This window comes from Neofelis nebulosa, chromosome 3 (genome assembly GCF_028018385.1).
Source record: "Neofelis nebulosa isolate mNeoNeb1 chromosome 3, mNeoNeb1.pri, whole genome shotgun sequence".
Taxonomy (NCBI): domain Eukaryota; kingdom Metazoa; phylum Chordata; class Mammalia; order Carnivora; family Felidae; genus Neofelis; species Neofelis nebulosa.
In genome coordinates this window covers 162087415-162114098 of record NC_080784.1, presented here as the reverse complement: position 1 = coordinate 162114098, position 26684 = coordinate 162087415, and the positions used below count along the sequence as shown (strand labels likewise).

General features: G+C 38.3%; 1 protein-coding gene across 15 annotated transcripts in view; it reads left to right on the top strand.

The window, feature by feature from the left end:
* The window catches only part of CRACD (capping protein inhibiting regulator of actin dynamics), a 279668-nt gene that overhangs the window by 98562 nt on the left and 154422 nt on the right, over positions 1-26684 (top strand). Inside the window, exon 1 of one of the 15 annotated variants that reach the window (XM_058722492.1) lies at positions 11566-11687. The exons of the other annotated variants lie outside the window; for them this stretch is intronic. The gene's annotated coding sequence lies outside the window, so the exon portion shown is untranslated. Of the gene's footprint in view, positions 1-11565; positions 11688-26684 lie in introns of those variants that run through there. 15 annotated transcript variants of the gene reach the window in all.

The following is a 26684-nucleotide window of genomic DNA, read 5'->3' as shown; positions in this document are numbered from 1 at the left end:
ACTTTGGCTTAGGTCATGATCTCATAGCTTCTGAGTTTGAGCCCCATGTTGGGCACTATGCTGACAGCTCAGAGTCTGAAGCCTGCTTCAGATTCTGTCTCCTTTGTCTCTGCCCTGCCCCCACTCGTGCTGTCTCTCTCTCTCTCAAAAATAAACATTAAAAAATTTTTTTTTAATTTCTTATAGAGTTCTATTGCTCATGATGAATTTCACTTCACCTTTGTTTTTGAAAGCAATTTTCAGAGAATTCTAGCTTGGCAGATTCTTTTTTCTTTCAGATTTTGCAGATGTTCTGGTCTCTGTTGAAATCTGTCATTCTTATCTTTATTCTTCTGTATATACTGTATCTTTTCTCTCTGGATCTTTAAAGATTTTTTTCTTTTCCACTGGTTTTCAGTAATTTCATTTTGTTATGTCTTGGTATGGTTTTCTTTATACTTCTCATGCCTGAGGATTTGTTTGGCAAAATTGGAGAAATAGCCATTATTTTTTCATATAAATTTTCTCTCTTCTCACCTCTATTTTCTCCCTCTGAGACTCTAATTATACTTATGTTAGACCACTTGATATTGTTCCACAGCTCACTGTTAGTCCATTCATTTCCTTCATTTCAGTAATTTTGCTGTCTTTCATTTTGGAGACTTTTCATTGATGTGCGTTCACATTTACTCATCTTTTCTTCTATACTATCTTGTCTCCTGTTAATTCCACCTAGAGTATTTTTTATTTTCAGAAGTTTGATTTGGTTTTCTTTATATCTTCTCTTTCTCTATCATGCTCATAGTTTCTTTTACCTTCTTGGACATATGGAGCATATTTTATATGTGTTCAGGTTCAAATAAACAAATTCTCAGGTAGTCTTTCATCTATGTCATTTCTGGGTCTATTTCTTTTCTTTTTTTTTTTTAATTAAAAAATGTTTGTTTATTTTTGAGAGAGACAGAAACAGAGCATGAGTTGGGGAGAGGCAGAGACACACACAGAATCCAAAACAGGCTCCAGGCTCTGAGCTGTCAGCACTGAGCCTGATGTGGGGCTTGGACTCATGGACTGCAAGGTCATGAGCTGAGCCTTAGTTGTATGCTCAACTGACTGAGCCACCCAGGTGTCTTTTTGTTTTTGTTTTTTTTAATGTTTATTTATTTTTGACAGAGAGAGAGAGAGACAGAGCATGAGTAGGTGGGCATTGTAAGTTTTATGTTGTTGGGTGCTGGATTTTTCTTTTTTTAATTCCTTGAAACAGTTTTGGATTTTGTACTAGAATGCAGTACCTGGTGAACAGTTTAATCTTATGGAAAAGTTGATGTATTCCAGTTTTTCTGTTGATCTTTTTTTTTTTTAAATTAAAAAAAAGTTTCAATGTTTATTTTTGAGAGAGAGAGAGGTAGAGTGCAAGTGGGGCAGGCGCAGAGAGAGAGGGAGACACAGAATCCGAAGCACGCTCCAGGCTCTGAGCTGACAGCACAGAGCCCAGTGGGGGGTTTTGAACTCACAAACCATGAGATCATGACCTGAGCTAAAGTTGGACACTTGGTTAAGTGACTGAGCCACCCAGGCGCCCCTCTGTTGACCTTTGTTAAGCAAACTTATTTATAGCCTTTAGTCTAATGTTCAGTTGTTCCCGTTGCTCAGACAATACTCTTGTGAGGATTGTACTCCTTGTTGTTTTGTTATAAAGTCTTTCCATTCTGGTTGTTGGGAACACGAACTAATCACGGTCTTGTGTGAACCCTAATTCTTGTGTTCTCTAATCCATGCTTTAGGTAATTTTTCCACATGCATGTGTCAGTTAGCACTTAGCCTAGGACCAAAGGGTAATCCTCTGCAGATATCCAGACCTCCCTCTCTGTGTACCCCTCTCCTTGTTACTACCCTATCCCTGAATTCCAGTGACCTTGGTTTTCCTAACTTTAAACTTTGTCATCAACTCAGAGAGATCACTGGGCTACACCTGGCCTTCTTCTACCTGCACTGTAGGCTATAAATTCTCTCCAGTTAGTAAGCTGGGTTCATCTCTTATTTCTCTTCTCTCAGGGACCCCTGTCCTGCATTGACTGATATCTAGTGTGTGAAAAACATTTCTTCATATATTTTGTTCAAAACTTTCTTAGTTGTCTTAAGCTGAGAAGGAAAATCTGGTCCCACATGGATACAATTCAGGTAATGTTTTACAGAATGAAAAAATGGAAACAGCTGTATTTAAAGAGTTTGTTATTTCAGATATTCTTCTTATCTTTTTGATTTAAGAGTGAGGGTGACCAATTGGATTGGCTGTTTTCTCCACTGAACTTCAATGGAAAGCTTTTGCATTAAGTCTGCTTTAGCTGGTTAAGCCTTTCCTTTGAATATGTCTCACAGAGGATAAGACATTCTAGTCTAGGTTTAGGTGACAGTGACCCCCAGTTGTCCTATATTGGTGTTGGTAACTTTGTCTGGGATTACGATCTTGAGGTTTAAATCATTGATTTAGGAGATAGATGGCATGATGAAGGAATGATGTTAAATCACTGACACTTCAGATCTCCAATTCTAAATTCAGACTGTATCTAATAACCTGCACCATGTGACTGCACTTGAAGTCTCTGTGGGTAAAAGGACAGTTTATCAACCTCTATCAGTAGAGTCTGAAACATGAGATTTGAAAAGGTTTGATCGTGCTTAATACTAGAAGAAATGCCTCTTCTAATTTCAAACCCTTTAACCTAGAAAACTGAAAATAACTTGTCCCTCTTTTAATCAATAAAGAAAACACATTTGATGATTCCTGTTTCCTATCCTTTCCTGGAGATGTCTTCTTTTTTCTCAGTAGATTTCCAAAAGCTCTGATTATTTGAGCCTCCAGTAGTAAGTATAACTTCAGTAGGTTTCAGAATTGGGCCAATGTGTACAATAGTTCTTCTGATGAAGGGCCTGCTGATGGCATAAAGACAGGTACTAGTGAAGTTACGGTGTCTGTGTATCACTAGGGCCAAATGAAGCTAGAAAAGTCATTCTGGAGTTTGTTGTCACCAAAAGGTGCTTCCATGTATGCAGTTATGAGTATCTTTAAGTGATAAAATCTCTTTTCCTCATGGTACTTGTGAACTTGCTCCAATATTGTCATAATATTGCCATCAGGTCTGTAAAGCTTTCTTAGGAGCAAGAAAAAAAACCCTTTGCTTTACCTTTTTCTCTTATTTTTTGAGTCTGAAAATGAGTCCTCTCTCTCTCTTTCTGTCTCTGTCTCTCAGCCTCTGTCTTTTCACATGACCACTTGGGAAAGAGCCTTGTTCATTTCACTACATCCCTAAAGGCAAGGAGGTAGAGGAGAAAAGCAACCCTCTTTAAACTGTGTAACCAGAAAGTTTAGAGCAGGCCCTTCCTTAGTTTTTGAGTAGATAATGAAAGAAAGAGGAGGTTCTGAAGGAGTGTTGAGTCATTGTCTGCTCAGTTTTCATTTTATGTTATGGCCCCTGAATCTCCAACCTACCTCAGAAATGCTTGCAACTGACAGTGACTGTGTGAGGAAGAAAAATGCTTCAGTGTGCTAGAATGGTTGATATGTAGGTACAACATGGTTTATGTCCCTGGGAATACAGTGAATATGAATATGAAAATTCTATATAAGAGGAAAAAACTCAGGTTTTTTTGCACAAATGTAACTACATTTATATGTGTGTGTGTGTATTTTTAATTTTTAAAAAAAATTTTTAAATTTATTTTTAAATTTTATTTTTCTATTTCCTTTCATTATTTGCCCACCTGCATCATGATTTTGAAATAAAAATCAACATAAATAAAACTGGGTATTCAAGTTTTTTAAAGCTTGCTTTACATATTTATAGATTTTGTATGCTTTCAACATTTTTTTTGATTACTATAAACTTGTTTCATTTTGCTTCACTCACTATGTGTATTTATAAAAGTATCATTACCAGAAGACAGAATCAGTTTTTTTCTGTTTTTAGGAAATGTATATTTTAACTCCTTTTAGCATTATGCCTCAGCTCTCTTGCCCTTTATCCCTCTGTTCATAGATACTCTCCAAAGTTCATTTTAACTGAGATCTAGAAGAGCTAGAAGTCTCTCAGGCACTGTCACTATGCATCAAATTTACCTTGTTCTTTAGCCTTTGCTCTAGATTATCGCTGAGACTGCAAATGATTCTGTGTGAGTTTGGGAAGGTACATTGGCTAATACATACTGCTTAGTTATTAGCATGTGCTTTTTGCTATCCTGTGCACCATCTTTGCTGTCTGTGTTTGTGTTTGTTTTGCTTTCTTAATAACCTCTGTCTCTGAAGCATGCGTAAACACATCAGTAAAAAGGAGAAAAATCTTTCCTTAATAAGTGTGATTGATGGAACTTCTTTTTCCTATTGAATTTCTATATTTCTTATGACAACTAATGTTTTATTAGTTTTAAATGTTTCTATATTATATAACCGCTGTGGCTACAAACATTTCTATTCTCCGAAAAAATGTATTTATAGTCTCAGATAATGAAATATAAATGAGAAACAATTCTGCACAGCCTAGTTAGCATTTCAGAGGGCTAGTTCTCTGAAACATCCCATTTCCTCTCTCTCTGCCAGTTCTCTCTCATCCTCATTTTTATCCCATCCACATTAAGAGTTAATAGTCCTTTTTTTTTTTTTTTTAAGTTTATTTTGAGAGAGAGCACGGAAGGGCTGAGAGAGAGAGAATCTGAAGCAGGCTCCGCACTGCCAGTGCAAAGCCCGATATAGGGGTGGAAATGAACCATGAGATTTTGACCTGAGCCAAAATCAAGAGTTGGACGCCCAACTGACTGAGACACCCAGGTGCCCCTCCAGTCTTTGATTCTTTTTTAAAAAAAATTTTTTTTTAAGTTTATTTATTTTTGAGACAGAGAGAGACAGAGCATGAATGGGGGAGGGTCAGAGAGAGCGGGAGACACAGAATCGGAAACAGGCTCCAGGCTCTGAGCCATCAGCCCAGAGCCCGACGCGGGGCTCGAACTCACGGACCGCGAGATCGTGACCTGAGCCGAAGTCGGACGCTTAACCGACGGAGCCACCCAGGTGCCCCCAGTCTTTGATTCTTATAAACAGTGCCACATGAACATCTTCGTACTCACATTTAAGAGATTTTGTGGGAGTGCAATCTCTGAGTCACAGGGGATGTGTATCATTATCAATTTTATTAGACAATGCCAAATTGTTTTCTAAATGATCCTTCCAATTTTCACTCTCTCCAGCTGTGTATGAGAATTTCTGATATTTCATATCCTCACAAGTACTTGGTATTGGTCAATCTTCTAATGTTTACAATCTGATATGTAGGTATATTATTGCAACTCATTGCTTTTTTAAAAAAAAATCTTGGGGCACCTGGGTGTCTCAGTTGGTTGAGCGTCCGACTTCGGCTCAGGTCTTGATCTCGTGGTTTGTGAGTTCGAGCCCCACATCGGGCTCTGTGCTGACACCTCAGAGCCTGGAGCTTGCTTCAGATTCTCTGTCTCCCCCTCTCTCTACCCCTCCCATGCTCATGCTCTGTCTCTCAATAATAAATAAAATGTTAAAAAAAATTTTTTTTTTAAATCTCAAACTTACAGGAAAATTGCAAGCTCAGTACAAATAACCTTTTTTTTTCTTGAACCATTTGAGAGTAAATTACTAATATGATACCCTAACATTCTAGAATAGTTTGTATGTTCTATAGATGAAGACTTTGTCCTTGGTACCTGTAAGATAACAAAATCAGGTCGTTTGCATGATGTCTTTGCTCCCATTTAATCTACAGATCCTATACAACTCTTGCTAATTGTCTAAATCATGTCTTTTATGGTAATAGAATCCAGTTTAGATTGCAGGTTGTTTTTGGTTGCTGTGTCCCTCTGGTGTCTGATCTGGAACCACTCCTCAGTCCTTCCTTGATTCTCATGACCCTAACACTTTCATACATTACAGGCCAGTTATTTTGTTGAGTATCTCTCAGTAATGGTTGTTGTTTCCTCACAATTAGATTCAAGTTGGGTGTGTTTCTAGGAATATCACAGGCATTTTCTGTGTTCTTCTCATCACATCCTGTCCAATAGCAGATGATTTTTGCTTCATCCCATTACTGATGATGTTACTTTAGAACATTTGATCAAGTTGGTGACCTCTGAGCTTCTCCACTGTACAATTACCTTTTTTTCTTTTTGTAACAAATGAGTATTTTTGGCCAGTGAGAGCCATTTCAAGGGGACTTCTGTCTGTCTTACACCTCACCCTCTTTCTTCTGCAAGTACTTCCTTACTTTCTGGCATTGACTCTCCATGCCCGGTCATCCTTCAGTGGGAATGCCCTTCTCACCGAGGGGTGATCTCTCCCAAGTTTAGTGCTTGCTCACATCTCTCCTCTGAATTCCATCCTTATTTAACCACTTATCTACCCGACATTTCAGTTGGCGATGTCACGGGCATCTTAAATTGTGCTTGTTCAAAATAGAATCCGTGACTTCAGCTGTTAAATGGATCTCTCTCACCCAGTCACCCTCATCCCATTCAGTCTTAGCCAAGTTCCTCCTTCCTTAGTCCGGAAACCTACCGTCGGCCTCTGCTCTCTTCCGCACCATACCCAGCTTCAGTCTGTCAGCACATTCTGTATATTTTACCTCCAAAATATGCCTCATGTCTTTCCACTTTTCTCCAGTTCCTCTTGGCTTGCTTTCTTCTTCCTCTTCACTAGTTTCTCCACTTCTGCTCTGGTTTCTCTCTGGCCTATTTCCACACATCTTTTATTGGTGCAAATCAGATCACATCATTGGCTTTCTTAAAAGCCTGCAGTGCCTTCGCATTCCTCTCAGGATAAATCCCAAACCAGTGAAGATCCACATGATCTGACTCTGGCTTTGCTCATCCACTCCATTTCATGTTCCTCTTTCTCTTGCTGAAATGTGAGAGCAAGGGAAACGTTCCCTTCCTGCAGCTCCTCAAACACTCTTTTCTTCCTCAGGGCCTCACCAGAACAGTGTCCTCTTGCCCTTTATCCAGCTGTGCCTTTTCATGTCCTACTCGTGGGGAGAAAGAGTAGGATTGGGCAGGAAACTTCCCCTTACTCAGACAGGTCTTTCCTGATTACCAGTTAAGTTCATCTCACCCCATACCTCATCATTCTCTATTAAAACACTCTCTTTTCTTCATAGTACTTAACATGATTTGAAGCCATTTGATTACTTATTTACTGTCTTATTTTCCCCATTAGATTCTAAGCCCATGAGCTTAGCACCTTGCACCCAAAGTGCTAACAGTGTTAGAAGAAAGGAATAGTAGTTCAGTACTTCTGCCAAAAATGAGCATAGTGCAGTTGCCTAGAAGGGGAAATGTGCCCTTTTTGAGGTAAGGAGGTTAAATGCTATTGTTGATATAAGAGAATAAAATTATTTTTTAGAAGCTAAGTTTTCTAAAAACTACAAAAGACTGAGACAGGAAAACAGACCCAATGAGAATCTATTAATAAAGCGTGATGAAATCTGCATTAATGAATTCTCTTTAAAATGAAAATTAGCTTGTTATACAAGGCCATGAAACTTAAAAGGGAGGCATTTGAAAGCCAGTCTCCTGACTTTCATATTGTAAATCATGGGCTCCCATGGAGGATATATATGTTGAGTGGAAAAATGAGCTCAGTAGAGATGTTCATCATTATCTTTAAGGTTTGTCAGGAGATGTACTTTACTAGATAAAGGAAAAAAGAAACGGCAATAAAGAATAGGAACCAAGTTACTTAGTTTCTAAGAGATACTTGTAACAATTAGACACATTCAGATCTGCTGTGATAGATGTGTTGTGATGATTTTTAGATAAATACCTATAGATTTTTTAAAGTTTTTCAAAACTATTTTTTTAATTGAAATAATAATAGCTGTTTTAGTCAGCTGTCTGTGGCAACAAATAGCCCCCAAATTTCAGTGGCTTGTAAGAACAGAGGTTTATTTTGTGCCTTCGTTACACATCTTTGAGCAGATTGACATTGGATCTGTTACTGCTCCCGGTGTCTTTTTTATTTTTTTAAGTTTATTTATTTTTGAGAGAGAGGGAGAGAGTGTGCTCACGCATATGTGTGCACATGAGTGGGAGAGGGACAGAGAGAAAGGGAGAATCCCAACCAGACTCCCTGCTGTCAGTGCAGAGCCCACTATGGGACTCAAACCCACGAACCATGAGATCATGACCTGAGCTGAAACCAAGAGTCGGATGCTTAACCAACTGAGCCATCCAGGTGCCCCTGCTCTCTGTGTCTTTTAATTCCATAATCTAGGCTGAAGGAGCAGCCTGTATTTGGGATGTAGTGTACTCATAGCAGAGGGAAAGGAGAGAGCCAGTGGAAGCATGCATTGGCTATTGAAACTTCTGCTCAGATAGTGTGTATATCATGTCTACTCATTTACTAGTGTCCACAGCCAAGTCCGTTGTCAGTTGGTAGGGGATAAATAATCCATAGGATCCTGCAAATGACATGTAACCAGTGGAGATACCAGAGGATATCCTGGGCATACCTGAGGAACCGGGAAGGGGACTGAAGTATTTGGAAATGTTAGTACTATGTCCTACATTGGCAAACATTGACTGAATGTTTACTATTTGCCAAATACTATTTGAGGTGCTTTCCATTAATTAACTCATTGCATCCCCACAATTATCCTATCAGATAAGTATTATTAATTACTTTACAGATGAGGAAACTTGAAGCCCAAGTTCACACAGCTAGTAAATAGTAGAGCCAGGCTTTAAACCTAGGCCGTTTAAACCTAGGCTCTAGGAAATGCAACAAGCACAGGTTGTTGCTAGAAACATTTTTGTGTGTGCTTTTTGAAAAGAGCAGTGCTGCATGATGATTAATATTATATTGTATGAGTAGTTACTCTTCTAGGAATAGTGTATTTACAAGGAACGAAAAGTTTAAGGGAATGCTAATTGTCATAACTAGATGGACCACTGCATTGATCTCTAAGGACCTGAGAATGTCTCTCCATTTCTCTCCAAATTTACCTTTCATATTTGCATTCTGATTTGTGAACCTATGGAAATAAATATATTTTGGTTCAAATATTTGCTGAATTTATACTGTATATGTAGCACTTTGGTTTTCTTGATTTATTTAGTCCTCTGGAATATGACTTTAAAATCCTGCATGTTTACTTAAAGGCACAGCCCAATGCCTCTTCCTCTGGGAAGCTTTACTTGGTATCTCAAGCTGAGTTTGCCACTCATGCCTCTGAAGTAACTTAAAAAGAGCACAGGAGACCGAACTTTCCCAGTTGGCAGCCCTGTGAACTGGGAAGAGGATCTGAACTCCATTTTCTCCTCTCAATAATGAGGATCAAAATACATAGGTGTAAACAAGCCTCAATAACGTTTCGTTGGAAGTATATTGTGACCATTAGGGTTTTCTGTAAAAATGTAAGGATTTGATTAATCTCTACAACATTCTTCCTGACTTCTTTTCTGGACTTTTTGTCTTTCTCTTTTCTGTTCATTCACTTAACAGATATTTCCTGAGCACCTGCTATTAGGGACAGTCACTGTGGTGCTCATAGATATGGACTGTGGCCAGACTGCCTGAGTTTAAATCCCTGTTCTACCACTTACTAGCCCTGTAACTTTGGCCTTTAACCTTATCCCACCTCAGTTTTCTAATCTAAAAAATGACTACTTGTGAGGATTAAATAAATTAATATATGTAATTAGCTTAGAATGCTGCCTCATACATATTATTACCCATTAGGATATATACTGTCCATAAGGACAGGCATTTTTTGCTTCTGGTTTTTTTTGTTTTTTTGTTTTTGTTTTGTTTTGTTTTGTTTTGTGGCTATAACTCATTGCCAAGGACAGTGCCTGGAAATAGTCACTCAATAAATATTTGTTAAAAATGAGTGAATAGTTGATAAGCTTTGTGTAGGGAAAGAAGAAAAAAGACCAGCTATGAAATCATCTAATAAGTGCTTTTAGTGAAGCATGGTAAGTACTGTTCTTTGTATCATCCCTTCTAAGTTGCCATGAAGAGTTACTATAAAAATTAATGGAGATAAGGTCCTTAATAAAAAAATATCTTTGAAAATAAGACTTTACTAAATCATGAGTTCTTCAAGAATTGAAAATATGTCTTACTATACCTTTAAATCCTTAGCACCAAACTTGATTCTTAGCATCTAGGAGAAGCTCAAGAAATGCATGACTGAATAAATGAGTGTCTATTCTCTGGAAGATTGCCTGAAAGAAATGCTCCCCATCTACCCATTTTTGAACTCCTGAGTTCTGTCATTCAGTCTTTTGGCAAATAATATTGCAGAATACAGTCACCTTAGTTGCTTAAAGAATCTACTTCAGGAAACTGGGTTGTAATGGTTGTCCTATTTGCTTTTTGTTTTGTTTTGTTTTTAAGTTTATTTATTTTTTGAGTATGTGTGAGAGAGAGAGGGCAGAGGAGGGACAGAGATAGAGAGGAAGAGAAAGAATCCCAAGCAGGCTCTGCACTGTCAGCACACTGCCCGATATGGGGGTTGAACTCATGAACCATGAGTTCATGACCTAAGCCAAAATCAAGAGTCAACCACTTAACCGACTAAGCCACCCTGGCACCCGTTTGTTTGTTTGTTTGTTTGTTTTTTAATCAAAGGATGATAGAGGTGGCAAAAAAAGAAATCAGTTATTGCATTTAACACAGAGGTATGGAGGGCAATGCCCATTGTCTGGATTCAGTGCCCCCCAAAGAATGTTGCATCTGAGAATTTCCTTTTAAAATTCAAGATTGGGAAAACTTTGCTTTCCTGAGGTATTGTAAGCCTTTTCCTTTCTATTAATGAGAATGATGTGACTAAATGTGTCTCTTTTTTTCATTTTGACTGCTTGGGGCCCCAAAGTCTAACTTGAAGTTTAATTATGGCATGCATATTTGTGTCTTTCATGTCAGTGGTCTTGAATTTCTACTCTCACTCATGTTTTCCCTGTCTGGGCTTCAAAATTCCTATTAATATTTTACTGTTATTTGGTTATAAACATGTTTGCTGAAAGCCACCCCAAATCTCAGTGGAATGAGGCAAATAGTAATAAATATACATGCATGCCTGCATTTCTACTGTCCTGAAACAGCTTCTAGACTTTGCCTCTAGATGTGATTGCTGACACTTAGTATGAACAACCCCTTTTCCACAGGTCAAATAGAAATACCAAATGTTGTTTCTCTGTTGTTCCTATGGGATAAATGTGTTCTTTCACATGTTTGGATTATGCAGGTGTTGCTTTCTGAAAATGAGCAGCCTGTTTTTTGTGTTCTTTCAATTTGCTAAAATAGTGCTTTTTCCTGAAAGTCTCTTGGCCCTTATAGAAAATCCCATAAATAAATTGACGTCTTTTATAATTCCTTCGCAGGAAAGAGCAAAGATCATCCAGCTCTTGCCTTCTTGGGTAAAGGTAGACCATGTTTGTATTCTGCCTGTTACTCTCAAGAAAGGACATTTTGGGGAGTTGTAATCGTTTCAGCTCAATTGGCAGCTATTTTATTAGTATTTTGTAGAAGATGATAAATCTCTGCATAAGACTCACAACTTGTCTACTTGATATTTGTTTTAGGGGAAAATAACACCTTATCTTTATGGCTGGCTATCACCTGTGTGATATGTCAACATGGAGAGAGAAGAATGTGTATCACACGGTGACAGCAAGCTGCCACATCCATCAGGGTAATGACACTGAGCCGGCACCACCATCCATCAACTCTTTAAGGCTTCTGGCTGAATTCTAATTTTGCATGTTAATGGAGGGTGGAGAGCTTCCAGGATAGACCATAGTGCACAACTTCTTTTCAGTGTTGTTATCTGAACTCCAGAGAAACACAAGCTTGCACTCTCTGAACCTTTAAATGCTCTTGTCTCTTCTCTCTTCTTGCTTTTCCCCAGCTGGCAAAAATCTCTTTCTTCACATACAGCCCAAAGTCGTTTTCCATGTGGAACGTTTCCCACCTCCCTTATGCAGAAGTAGTTGCATGTTCTATGGGAGGTAGAGCAGTTATTCCTCTACAGGGTTGCAGTAGCTCTCCTCCCTGTGGAAGAGTTGCTCTTATAGTCCCGGGATAAAGTTATCACAAAAAGGAAGAAAAAGTTATCATGAATATTCATGGAGGAGAAAAAAGTTCTAGCACTTACCTCCATATTCCTAGTTTGTTTCCTCCTGTTGTTTGAAAGAGGGTCTCTTTAGGGAAGGTGTGCAAAATCTTTCTAGATGTGGTCTCACTGTACAAATGGAGTCATCACCAGTGCTAACTAGCCCCAGTAGCCTCTTCTCCAGCCTGCTGGGTACAATACTACATAGTACCTGGCCTTTTATCCTTGATTTTAAAAATATTAAACTATTAAAAATAACTTTTATTGGAATTATCCTTCCTATAAAAATTAATGCCTATTTTTTAATTAATTTTTTTAACGTTTATTCATTTTTGAGAGTCAGAGAGAGACAGGGTGTGAGCAGGGGAGGGGCAGAGAGAAAGGGAAGCACAGAATCCAGAGCAGGCTCCAGGCTCCGAGTTGTCAGCATAGAGCCCGACATGGGGCTCTAACTCACAGACTGCGCAGGCATGACCTGAGCCGAAGTCAGATGCTTAACCAAATGAGCCACCTAGGCGCCCCGATGCCTATTTATTGTAGAAAATCTAGCAAAAGCAGCCATTCCAGAGAATTCATAGCTAAGTCACTCTCATATTTTAATATTTTAATCATCACATATTTTGAGTAAGGAAAGGTTTCATACTATTTTGCTGCCTGTTTTTTAAAGCAAGCTACTTATAAAGTTCATATTAATATGAACAGATTCTACAGAAGACATATCCTCTTTCTGTAGAAGACAGGTACTGCATGACAGATAATTAAGGACACCAGATATAACTGACTGCACTGACTCCAGGTTTAAGTTCGGCTCTTGGAGGCACCTGAGTGGCTCAGTCAGTTAAGTGTCTGTCTCTTGGTTTTGGCTCAGATCATGATCTCACGGTTTCATGGATTCAAGCCCACATCAGGCTCTGTGCTCACAGTGTGGAGCCTGCTTGGGATTCTCTCTCTCCCTATCTCTGCCCCTCCCCTGCTCATGCTGTCTCTGTCTCTCTTAAAAATAAAAAATAAATTTTAAAAAAACTTAAAAAAAATAAATTCTGCTTTTGCCTTTTGTCAGCTTTGTGACTTTGGGCAAGCTGCTTAAACCTTGGAAGCCTTAATTTCTTTCTCAGTAAAATGCCTGCCTTTCCCAAGCACTATAAAAAATAAAATGACTTGATGTGCAGACATGTACCTGTTATAGTAACAGGATAAATTTTAGTATGTTCACCTCTGCCTTCCCGTTCTGCCTCACTCTCAGTACTCTCTCCCCCATGTGCTCCCGCCATTTGACTTTCTTATAGTTTGTAAAATAGACCAGACTACCTGTGTGTTTCCTCATTACCTTTTGTCCTGAAGATGTGCACTAGAGCAGGAGCAAGACACAGAGCAAGATAAAGGATTCTTGACAAAGGCTTTATCTGAGGGTTCTGAATAGAGTAAGAAAACTCTAGATATATTCCTTACCCTAAATAAGATCTGTAGTTTAAAAAAGAAAACATTAATGTCTGTAAGGAAAATAATTAGCTGAGGAATGTTCACTAGATGTTTGGATTCATAGGGGTAACTCAGCACAAGATGTTTGTTTTTATAGGAAGATAACAATAAAAAGTGATTCTGTCAGGAAGGACTAAAATATCATTTTGCTTTTCCATAGATTTACATGTTTAAGCAATGTGTAAAATTAAGAGGGAGGGACTGTGGAAAGAAAGACTATTTTCTTCTAGCATTTTGAGGTGAGAAAGAGTCGCTCAGATTGATATAATTTGGAGGCTGATTTTATTACATATGCCCACCAGACTCTTTATACTTCTGACAAGTGAAATCTCTTCTTTTTAAAGTCTTGATACCTATTTTGTGTTTTGGCACACTTACACATTTAGCTGATGTTAACCATAGCCTAACCAGAACAGGTGAGACTATAAGTACCTACTTTGTTGAAAAGCACAAATTTTGGATCAGAGGTATGTAGGTTTTATTTTAGTTTTAATCTTTAAGCTTGGATTTTTAAATTGTATATATACTAAATTGTATAAATAATAAATATTATAAATTTTTAAGTACCATTTGCTGTAACAAAGATCTTTGCTGCACATAACTTTTTTCATGTTTTATCTTTATCTTGACCTAAATATAAAGTCATAGAAATGGAAAAAACTAGGTTAAAAGAAATATGTATCTTATGGCTCAGAATGCAAACTGCCTTTCAAGCTATATTAATTTATGTTTCCATTAGCAGTGCATTAGTCTTTGCTGTCTCCATCTGAATTCTTTTCTTGCTAATTTAAAAAGCAAAATATTAAATCACATTTTGTTTTATTTCTTTGATATTAAGGTAAGCATTTTTCTGTGTGTATGTTAATTAATATTTCCTTTTAAAAATTATTTATGTTGTTTAGCCTTATATCATGAGGTAACACTGTTCTATATAAATGGACTAGCCTTCTTTAATAGTCCTCTCCTAGGCATCTAGTTAGCACTGCTATTCTGGGGCTGTGTAAGTATAACCTTTGTGCTGACCTGTATCCTAGTCAGACAGTGTAGCTAAGAGCATGGACTAGGGAGTGACTTGGCCTGGGTTTAAACCCAGTTTCTGCTACTTACTAGCTGTGTGTCCTTACTTAACTCTGGGCTTTAGTTTCCTCGCCTTTAAGTAGGAATGAGAGTAATAGCTTTTGTAGGAATGAGAGTAATAGCTTTTGCACTCGGTAGCTGTATGAGGTAAATGAGTCGATCCACGTAGCACCTGACACATAGTAAGCACTCAGTAAGTGTGAGCTGTTAACCATCCTTTGGGATATAAGCCCTGGGAGAGGAGGGATTTTGGTCGTGTCTGTTGCTATGTTACTGCCCAACAAATGGTAGACTCTTCGTGGATATTCTTGAAATGATTGGACTAGAAACATTACCGAATGCAGTAATATGTAACCTAAGTCAGAGTGTCGGCAGTCTGCTCTCTGCATATTCCCAGGCAGTTTGAGGTAAAGATGTGGGTCAGACTGAATGTAGCAAAAAGTGGTATAGTTTACTTCAACTTCCTTCACACAGTAAAACAAGAGCTTCTCAGGAGTCTGTGAAGAATGGCCAGAAACTGCCATCTGGGTCAGGACATTCCAACTGCCTAACTTGTGTTCTCCCTCCTCCCACTTACTTTCAGAGACCAACCCTGCCCCGAGGTTCCCACGGGGTCTGTCTTTGAAAGTAAACAAATGGAGTGCATTTGACCCAAATCACAATATTAGCTCCCGTCAGAACTTAACCTGACCAGCAATTTATTGGAACCTTTTGGGTCTATTTATCTTTGCCCAAGGAATTCTCTGTAAGTTTTGGACGGGTTTATTGAGGTCTAATTTACATATAGTAAACTTCACCCTTTTTGAGGTGCGGTTGGATGCGTGTACAGTCATGTGATCATACCACAATCAAAGTATAGGACATTTTTACCACTCCAAAGAGTTCCCTCACATCCTTTCCTCCTGTTCCTAGCCCCTAGCAGCCATGGACCTGAGATATGTCTCTATAGTTTTACCCTTTCCCAAATGTCATTTAAGTGGAATCATGTAGGACCTGGCCTTTTGTACTTCTTTCACTTAGCATAATGCTTTTGAGATTCACCCCTGTTGTTGCATGTAGCAGTAGAGTGTATAATTGTGTGAGCAATTTAAAAATTGTCTTCTTTACTCCCTAAAAGTAAATGTCTGACTCTTCTTGCCTGTGTTTTACAGAAGCTCCACATGCATCAAAATGCCCATGAGATATGCACAAAGAACATAATTTTATAACTCAGAAAATCTAAATAACAGGAAGGTACTGTGGATGTGTAACTTGATGAGGACGAGTACAGTGTTTGTGAATTACACAGATTTTTTTCTTTCTCATTTTGTTAAAAAAATGAAAATTTAAAAGTTCTTTGGTCCCAAGGGAAAATGTAATGTGACATAAACTTTAAAAGTGCTTCATGGGGGTGCCTGGGTGGCTCAGTCGGTTGGGTGTCCGACTTCAGCTCAGGTCATGATCTCGCGGTCCGTGGGTTCAAGCCCCGCATCGGGCTCTGTGCTGACAGCTCGGAGCCTGGAGCCTGTTTCAGATTCTGTGTCTCCCTCTCTCTCTGACCCTCCCCTGTTCATGCTCTGTCTCTCTCTGTCTCAAAAATAAATAAACGTTAAAAAAAAATTTAAAAAAAAAAGTGCTTCATAAAAATAAGAGTATGTGGCAGTCAATTCAGATAAAAATTTCTAGTTTATTAACACAGAGGGACTCCTATACGAGCAAAGAAAAGATTGATTTATTTACTCAACTCCTTTGGGACTGATAAAGACCAAGCATCAATTTAACATTTAAAAAAATGACATTCAGCTGAATAAATGATAATAAACTGTTTCATTAATTTTCACAACATCTGTATTGTATAAGGAAGGATATTATTTATCAATATTTATAGCTTTAAAATTGAGTCATTGGCAGAGGTTAAATGTCTTAAAGTCATATCTTTTTCTCATCTTCGACCTTCTTTAGGGCAGAGACTCATTTTACTCATTTTGCAATCTTGTATCTACCTAGCACAAAGGAGATGTTCAATATATCAGACTGGCTGAATGAAACGGCATAATAGCATGGAAGTAAAGAGTATATGCCTTAGAGCAGGAGCCTGTTATTGCAAGTAAATTTTTGGAAGACAGCTGTGCACATCCATTACAGTATTGTTAGATGATTTACTTGGCAGGAGCAGACTTGAGTACTTGCATCAGTTACCCATCTGGTCCCACAGCCTAAAATGTGTACCGTCTGGCCCTTTACAGAAAAAGTTTGCTGATCCCTGCCTTTGAGTCACACTGTCCAGGTACAGATCTCAGTTCTTCCACTTACTTTGTGATGCTGGGCAAGCTTCATCTGTAAAAGAGAGATCATAAGGGTAGCTGTCTTAGAGGTATTAAAACTCAACCCGCTACCAAGACCAACAAATTAAGTAGAATGTTGGCTGATTATTTCTAGATTGTAAACTGTCTACTAGATTTTAAATTCAACAGGTGGCATCTTGACTTTCTCATCTTAGCTGTCCCCAGGGTGCCTTGGACATGGCAGGCTTCAATAAATGTGGCTCCAATGAAAGAAAGTTGTATTAGTGTATTGCACTAAGTGATATTTATCTTCCAAGTAGTAGCCTTGGCTTTTAACTACTTACTTGTTTCAGAGGACAGTATGGAAGAGCAAGAATTGTGAAGGTGAAATTTGGATGATCCTAAATGTCCAACCAAAGATGAAAATATAAAGTAAATTAGGAAACACTCATTCAGTGGAGCATTTATGCAGGCAGTTAAAATGATGATAGTGAAGACAGTTTAGTAACATGGAAAGATGTTAATTATAAAACATTAGCTTTAAAAGTTGAAAAAAGTGGGAATATGATATTACCAATAAACTATAATTAAAGCTATAATTACTTTAAAAAAATTTTTAATTCCAATATAGTTAACATATGGTATTATATTAGTTTTCGATATACAATGTAGTGATTTGGCAATTCTGTACATTACTCAGTGTTTATTCATGATAAGTATACTCTTAATCCCATTGACCAATTTTACCCATCCCCCCACCTGTCTCCCTTCTGGGAACCACCAGTTCTCTGTATTTAAGAATTTGGTTTTTTTAGCATAAGAGACTGTTAAAAACTGAGAACAAACTGAGGGTTGATGGGGGGTGGGAGGGAGGGGAGGGTGGGTGATGGGTATTGAGGAGGGCACCTTTTGGGATGAGCACTGGGTGTTGTATGGAAACCAATTTGACAATAAACTTCATATATTGAAAAAAAAAAGAATTTGTTTTTTTGTTTGCTCTTTTTTTCTTTGTAAAACTGTTTTTAAGGTAGAGAAAAGGACCTTCAGGTAACAGTTTTCAAACTTTAGCTATAAATCTTGTAACTTTAAGACCCTATACTCAGAATTTCTGATTTAATAAGTCTGGGACAGTGCCCTAGAATCTGCCTATTTGAAAGACACCTATGGTGATTGTGGTGTAAACACTCCATGCACCAGCCTTTAAGAATGTTGTCTTGAAGTATACCAATACAGTTTTAGTGACATTGTGGATAATTTTTTTCACTTCTTGATTTTCCTTTTGTGGTGGTTATTGTTGCTAACTGCTTTTACAATGAAAAAAGAAATTTTAAATTTACCTTAGGCAATTTATTAAATTATGAATAAATTTATAAACTAGTTTAATTTTTAAATAAAAGTAAGCCCTGTTAGGGGTGCCTGGGTGGCTCCACTGGTTAAGCATCTGACTCTTGATTTCAGCTCAAGTCATGAGCTGAAAAAAAAAAAAGATTAAGCCATCTTATATCCATAGAGCTATTAAAAAGAACATAGCTGATGTATTGCACTGATATGCAGCAATCAACAAGATATCTTGTTAAGGAAAAACAAATGTAGAAGACAGTGTGTAGTATATCCAATTTTTATGTCAAGAAAGAGGAGAGGAGAAAGGGTGAGGACATATATATGTTTGTATATAATCAAAGGATCCCTGGAAAGACATGGAAGAAACTGAAACCATCCCTTCCCAGCCTTCCTTTAGATCAAGGGGATTCAGAAACGCAGAAAGACTTTGGTGGATAGTTAGATGTGAGAGCTAGCCTGAAAACCTAATGATCATTTATCAAATAGTTTCTATAGGAAAAGGCCATAAGCATTTCAACAATTGACCGTATAAGCCAGTGCATAAAACAAAACATATTCTAATCTGATGGGATATACAATAAAGGCATTACTGGTAAGACTCATCTAGGATTGGAATGTGGATGGGATCAGTAGAAGTCTATTCCTACTTCTAGTAAGCAGATAGTGGATAAGTTGTTTCTTCATAGCTAAATCAGGGAAGATTCTCTTCTACATTCTTAAATCCCAGCAAAAGAGACCAAACCTGAGGTGAGCCAAAAAGTACTTCACAAGATAAAACCAGGTGGAAAAGAGATGGGAAAATGAAAATAGGAGAACACAAATCCAGGAGAGCATGGATTTTTGTCCTAGAATCATGTCTAAAGTAAAAATAATTTTTATTATCTGATCAAGAACCATAGATTCTTAGCATTAACTAATAGTACAAGCATACCTCAGAGGTATTACAGGTTAATTTCCAGACTACTTCAATAAAGTCAAATGAATTTTTGATTTCCCAGTATATATAAGAGTTATATTTGTACTATCCTGTAGTCTCTTAGGTGTGCAATAGCATTACGTCTAAAAACTAAGGTGACGTACCTAAATTAAACAATACTTTATTGCTAAAAAATATTAACCGTCATCTGAGCTCCCATTAAGTTGTAATCTTTTTGCTGGTGAAGAGTCTTCCCTCGGTATTGATGACTGCTGACTGGTCAGGGTGGTGGTTGCTCGAGGTTGGGGTGGCTGTGGCAGTTTCTCAAAATAAAACAATGAAGTTTGCTGCATCAGTTTCCTTTTTTTTTCTTTTTCACATTTACTATGTGGCATGCAATGCTTTTGATAGCATTTTACCCACAATAGAATTTCTTTCCAAATTGTGGAGTCAGCCCTCTCAAAACCCTCCCATTGTTTTACCAACTAAGTGTATATAATGTTCTAAATCCTTTGTTGTCATTTCAACAGCCGTCACAGCTTCTTCATCAGGAGTAGCTCTCATCTCAAGAAACCACTTTCGTTGCTCACTCACTAGAATAATTCCTCATCTGCTAAAATTTTATCATGGGATTTGCAGCAATTCAGTCACATCTTCAGGCTCCACTTCTAATTCTAGTTCTCTCATTATTTCTGCCATATCTGCAGTTACTTTCTCCACTGAAGTCTTGAACCCCTCACAGTCATCCATGAGGTTTGTAATCAACTTCTTCCAAACTCCTGTTCATGTTGATAGTTTGACCTCTTCCCATGAATCATGAATATTCTTAATGACACCAGAATGGTGAATCCTTTTCAAAAGGTTCTCCGTTTAGTTTGCTCAGATCCATCAGAGGAATCACTGTCTATGACAACTATAGCTTTATGAAATCTGTCTCTTTTTTATGAAGTGTATTTCTTAAATAATGAGACTTGAAAGTCTGAATGACTCTTTGATCCATGGCCTGCAAAATGGATGTTGGATTATCAGGCATGAAAACAACAGTAATCTCATTGTACGTCTCATCAGAGATGGAGCATATTTTGAAAGACATTTTTTTCCTGAGCAGTAGGTCTCAACAGTGGGCTTAAAATAGTTAGTGAACCACTGTAAACAGATGTGCTGTTATCTAGGTTTTGTTGTACCATTTCTAGAGCACAGATAGAGTAGATTTAGCACAATTCTTAAGGACCCTAGGATGTTTCCAAATGGTAAATGAGCATTGGCTTCAACCTGAAGTCACCAGCTACATTAGCTTCGAATAAGAGAGTCAGCCTGTCCTTTGAAGCTTCGAAGCCAGACATTGACTTCTCCTCTCCAGCCAGGAGAATCTTAGATGGCATATTCTTCCCATAGAAGGCTCTTTGTCTACACTGAAAATCTGTTTAGTGTAGCCACCTTGATTAATTATATGAGTGAGATCTGGGTAACTTGCTGCAGCTTCTACGTCAGCACTTGCTGCCTCACCTTGCACTTTATGTTATGGAGACGGCTTCTTTCCTTAAACCTCATGAACCAACCTCTGCTAGCTTCAGACTTTTCTTCTGCAGCTTCCTCACCTCTCTCAGCCTTCGTAGAATTAAAGAGAGTCAGGGCCTTGCTCTGGATTAGGCTTTGGTTTAAGGGAATGTTGTTGTTGGTGTGACCTTCTATCCAGACCGCTCAAAACTTTCTCCATACTAGCAATAAGGCTGTTTTTCTTTCTTATTATTATGTGTTCACCAGAGTAACACTTTTACTTTCCTTCAAGAACTTTTCCTTTGTATTCACTTCTTGGTGGTTTGGTGCAAGAACCCTACATTTCAACCTATTGGCTTTTGACATACTTGCTCACTAATCTTAATCACTTACAGCTTTTGATTTAAAGTGAGAGACATATAGCTCTTCCTTTCACTTGGATGTTTAGAAGCCACTGTAGGGTTGTTAGTTGGCCTTATTTCAATATTGTGTCTCAGGGAATAGGGAGGCCCGAGGAGAGGGAGAGACACAGGGGAACAATGGGTTGGTGGAGCAGTCAGAACACACACAACATTTAAGTTCACCATCTTATTTGGGCATAGTTCATGGCTCTTTAAAACAATTATAATGGTAAGATCAAGGATCACTGATCACAGATCACCATAACAAATATAATAATAATGAAAAAATGTGAATTGTGAGAATTACCAAATTGTGACAGACATGAAATGGTTGGATAAATGGCACTGATAGCCTTGTTCAACACAGGGTAGCCACAAACCTTCAATTTGTTAAACAAAGCAGTATCTGTGAAGCAGTAAAACAAAGTTCAATAAAACAGGATATGCTGTACTCTCAAAAGGAAAGACTCATTGGCCATCTGTCTCAAATATTTACCTTCCATACTTGGTGAACAGGTGCACAGGTTTATGACCCCATACCAGGCTTATCCTTTCATGACTGAACCCTAGATTTTTCTTTAAAAATATAGGAAATTAATATCCATTTATTCTCCCAAGTATCAGGGAGGTACAGTTTCTTTCCTAAGATGTGCTTATAAACAGTTACCTTTGAGAAGTTGAAAATAAAGCAACAGATTAGTTTATTCATCTGTAATTCAAACAACCAGCAGAACTATATATCTGGTGAGCTGCTTTACTGCAAAGAATTGAATGAGATCAGTCTGTGATACTCAGGTTCTGTTAGTATTTTCACAGCAGCAGAAAAACAACAACAAAAAACCCCCTCCTTTTCCCCTGTTCTTCCTCCTCCACCCTCCAAAATGTAATAACCTCCTGATGCCAACATTACAAACATAGGGGACCCTTCATTTCTTGGCTTACCACTCCCTGTTATCACATGCTTTCTGGTTTGAATGGAATAATAGGTCCTGGTGGGATCCAATTAGCCATGAAGAGTGAGGGCTTTTTGTGGGGATTATGTATGTGCTGTTGCTCTGTTGGAAGTGGTGATCTTGAATTGCAGTGGTAGTGGGAATGTTAAGTGGAAGGTCCACAGAAAATCACATTTTTTTTCTATGCTCCTCATTGAAAATAAGGAAGGTTTAGAGTTGAGACTCATCTTGGATATTTGTGGGATACAAGGACACTGATTTGTCCAGAGTAGGTAATTTGGGATGGGGAGTGGTAGGTGTAGGTAATAGGAAAGGGCTGGGTGGGTTAATTGGGGCCAGGTTTAGTAGGGAGGTCTTGAATGACAGACTCAGAAATTTGTTCTGTGAATAACAGGGAGTCATTGCATGTTTTGTAGAAATGGAGCAAGTATAATTTCCCAAACTAATCTGGCAGTAATATTTAGGACACAGCAGAGGCTGACTAACAGAGTAGTAGGACAGTGCAGTAAGTCAGGCATGAATAGGTGAGAGCCTGGATTAGGATGGGAACAGAGAGAACAGGTTAAAGAGACCTTCAAAGAAAGAAAGAAAGATTAAAAAAAAAACCAACTAATAACACATGGAGAATAACAGAGAATAAGTGAAATGACAGGTGTTTGTCTTAGGAAAACTGTGTTGTCATTACAGCTGCTAAGAAAAAGATATTTGCTTTGCTTTGAAGATTTATCAGTGGAGAGGGAAAAACATATAGAGGTTTAGAAGCAATGAGGAATTAAATATGGAGAACAAACTGAGGGTTGCTGGAGGGGTTGTGGGGGGGGATGGGTTAAATGGGTAAAGGGCATTAAGGAATCTACTGAAGTCATTGCTTCACTGTATACTAACTAATTTGGATGTAAATTTTAAAAAATAAAAAATAAAGTTAAAAAAAAGAAGCAATGAGGAAGATACAGTTATCAAGGAAACTAAAGAAAGAAAAATTTTAATAGTGTCCAATTAGCGTTGTATGTTAGGGGGCTATAGATGGGAGAGTAGTGAGTGTCAAGAAATATATGAATTGAGCAAAGGCATTTATTTGGAATTCAGAGGTCATTGTTGACTTTCAAAAGTGCAATTTGAGTAGATTGGCAAGATTAGGAATTATTTGGTGGATTAAGGAGAGAACCGTGCTGAAGTGATGGAGATAAAATGTATAGATCACCTGCCTCTGAAATTTAACAGTGAAAGAAAGACAAAAAATGAAAATTAATAGTAGCAGCCACCTTTCAGATTACCAAAATGTGTTGTTTGGCTAAGAAGTATTTTCTGTGCAGAGGAATAGTAGAGAATTATAAGATCTGGGGAGGGGGTAGGGATAGATTTCAACCCTTCAGCCTGACTCTGTGGGTAAAACATCTGTGAAGATGTTTCCATGTGCTCACGGCTTTAGATTTTTCTCTTTCATGGCTTCCGCCACAGTGCTGGGTAAATCTTTTGTACCTACACATTCCCAGAAGTTCTCTGGAATTTAAGAGGCAGAAGAAGGTGGGAGATGAAGGAACAGAATTTCTGTCCTCCTCTTGCTAGTACATGCAGGTAGAGAGGAAAGGGAAGGAGATAGTTGATAACCCCCTTTTCCCCAAATTTACAGTGTAATTTCATATCCAGCCAAAACTGGAATTTGGGTTTCTTGGCCCAAAGTCCAGATATTCCTACTGCACTGAGCTTTCAGGTTAGAGGCCTTGGAGGAGAAAAAGGAGAAGGGTATCACAGTCCTCCTGTCCACTCTGAGCCACCCAAACTGGAGTCACAGCCTCTCTTGCCAGTTGCTATTGAGAATTGGCTGAGAACACACTGCTCAAGAGTGGCTGGGTTGTGTCTGCATGCAGTGTGGAAGCTGCTCGGGTAGAAACCTGATTCCACCTGGCCAAAACCAGCAGCACAGTTACTCGTCCTAGGCAGAAACTTTCTGAGTAATTTAGCTGTATCTGTTACAGTCTGTTCTCAAGTGGCAGGTCATAGGCATCATGATTTACCGAAGGAAATGAATCCTGGATATGTGGTCCTGACAACCTGTCTTCCTCACTGCTGGACTGAGAACTTGAACTACAGGCAACTGATTCTCAGCACTTGTTTTTTAGGGTGGACTCCACAGAGAGCAGGGGCTGTGGAACATCCTGTTTGTGGCCATGACAAATGGAAAAAAGTCTATTTGTCAGCTTGTTCGGAGGAATTTACTTGGATATACCTACTCTGCATCCACTGAAAGATCCCATTGTTCTTCCCTCTCCTTCCTCTTCCCTGTCAGTCCCCAGGGTGTGATACCAAACGTATATTGCCTCATTATTGCTGATTTTGTTTTTGTATTTGAAAAAGAGACCCAGATATAGTTATTCTTGAATCACATACTGTTAACATTTCAAGTGTTCTGCAAAGTTCCCTCTGAGGATATGAGAAAGGAAATGAATAGAGTTGGGGCTAGGGTTCCAAACCTGAGTATTCAACATAGGACAAGTTGTAAATTACTGTGTTAACAGTTAAGTGGGCATCCATGAAGCTAGTTTAGTTGAGCTGGGAGTCATGAAATTTATTGAGGCTTCACCAGGCCTCTTTTGTCTAAAAGGGAAGAAATTTAAGAGAAGAAAACCAGATTTTGGACTTGGAACCATGCATCCAATAAATACTCATTATTCATGGATTTTGTATTTGCCAGTTTGCCTACTAGCTAAAATTTATTTGTAACCCTAAAATCAATACTTGGGACACATTAGTGGTCATTTGCAGACATGCGCAGATCAGTGAAAATTTTCAGTTGCCCAGTGTGCATATTCCCAGCTGAGGTCAAACAATGTGCAACTTGTTTCAGGTCTCATACTTAAACAAGTATTCTTTTCATAGTTAGTTCAATATCATGTCTTTTGCATTTTTGTGGGGGTTTTTTTGGTAGTGATTTTGCTGTTTAAAATTGCTCCCTGGAGTGCCTGGGTGGCTCAGTTGGTTAAGCATCCAAGTTTGGCTCACATCATGATCTCATGGCTGGTGAGTTCGAGCCCCACATCAGGCTCTGTACTGGGCTCTGTGCTGGGCTCTGTGATGACAACTCAGAGCCTGGAGTCTGCTTTGGATTCTGTCTCCCTCTCTCTGCCCCTCTTCCACTCATGCTCTGTCTCTCAAAAATGAATAAACATTAAAAAAATAATAATAAAATAAATTAAATGGCTCCCAAACATAGTCCCGAAGTGCTGTAGAGTGTTCCCTGAGTCTAAGAAGGCTGTGATACGCTTTATAGAGAAATGTGTGTGTTATGTAAGCTTCATTTAGGCACGAGTTATAGTGCTGTTGGCCATGGATTCAGTCTTAACGGATTTAACAATGTATATTAAATAAGGTGCCTCAGAGGTGCCTGGGTGGCTCAGTAGGTTAAGTCTCCATCTTCGGCTCAGGTCATGATCTCATGGTTTGTGAGTTCAAGCCCCATGTTGGGCTCTATGCTAACGGCTTGGAGCCTGGAGCTGTTTCAGATTCTGTGTCTCCCTTTCTCTCTACCCCTCCCCCGCTAATAATCTGTGTCTGTCTGTCTCAAGAATAAATAAACATTAAAACAATTTTTTTTAAATAAGGTGTCTTTAAAAAGAAACCCACGTGAAATAAGATTATGTGTATATATTGATTGCTTGATCAAAGTGTGACCAGAGGCTCTCAGGAACTGAACTCTGTGATTTCCTCTAGGAGCAGTGGTTCCATGGTTCAGTGGTTGCTAATTCAGTATCCATGGCAACTTAATAGAATATACCTACTATAAATAATGAGAATCGACTGTACATAAAGTGAGTGCTTCTTTTAAAATGAGATATATTTCACTAATAATGTTGGGTTAATGGTGAATATTAAATGCCATCCCAGTTGACTGATGAGAATTATAAACATCATGAGATTAGAGCTAAGCCTCCAAGGCCTAAGCAACACAAGTATTGGCATCACTGATTGATGCCCAGGTCCTGGAGCCCTGTGAAAGTAGGGGACTTCTTTAGGAGAAAAGATGAGCTTTCAGCAGTTGGTAGGTTGTGTGAGGCCCTCTAGAAAGTTTTGCTTGGTGACTTCATTTAAACTTAGTTCTCAGTTGCCACTGAAAAAAGGATAAAGAGTTGAGAGAAAGAAAAAAATTTTTTGAGGAATGTCTTTTTTTCCTTCCTTGCTCTTCTGCTACTTATGCTTTAACTGGTTTCTTAGGGAAATCCATGTTGATAATTATTTTCGTTCCTAGCCACCCAGAAAATGGTATCTTGTATTTTACCTGGCAACCCTAGATCGAAGCAGAGGGGTCCAGAATCAAGAATTGTGCCTGAGAAATTACCAGACATTAGCTGTTGCTGGAGCATGAACTTTGTAAAGTTTGAGTCATTTAGGGAGTAGTGAGGGATAAAACCTCAAAGGAGGGCAGAGACCAAGTCATAAATACTTACCGCACTGTGTTAAATTATTTGATGATTTTATATCTATCAACTGGGACAAGATGTGCCTCTTCCTCCTTCCCAAGTCTTTAGCACAATGGTTTTCAAGCTGTAAATGAAGACTTTTTCCCCCATGGTTGTTTGCTTGTTTATAAATGTTAAATATATGAATATTTTGAATATCATAAAATATTTACAAAATTGTCATTAAAATTAAAA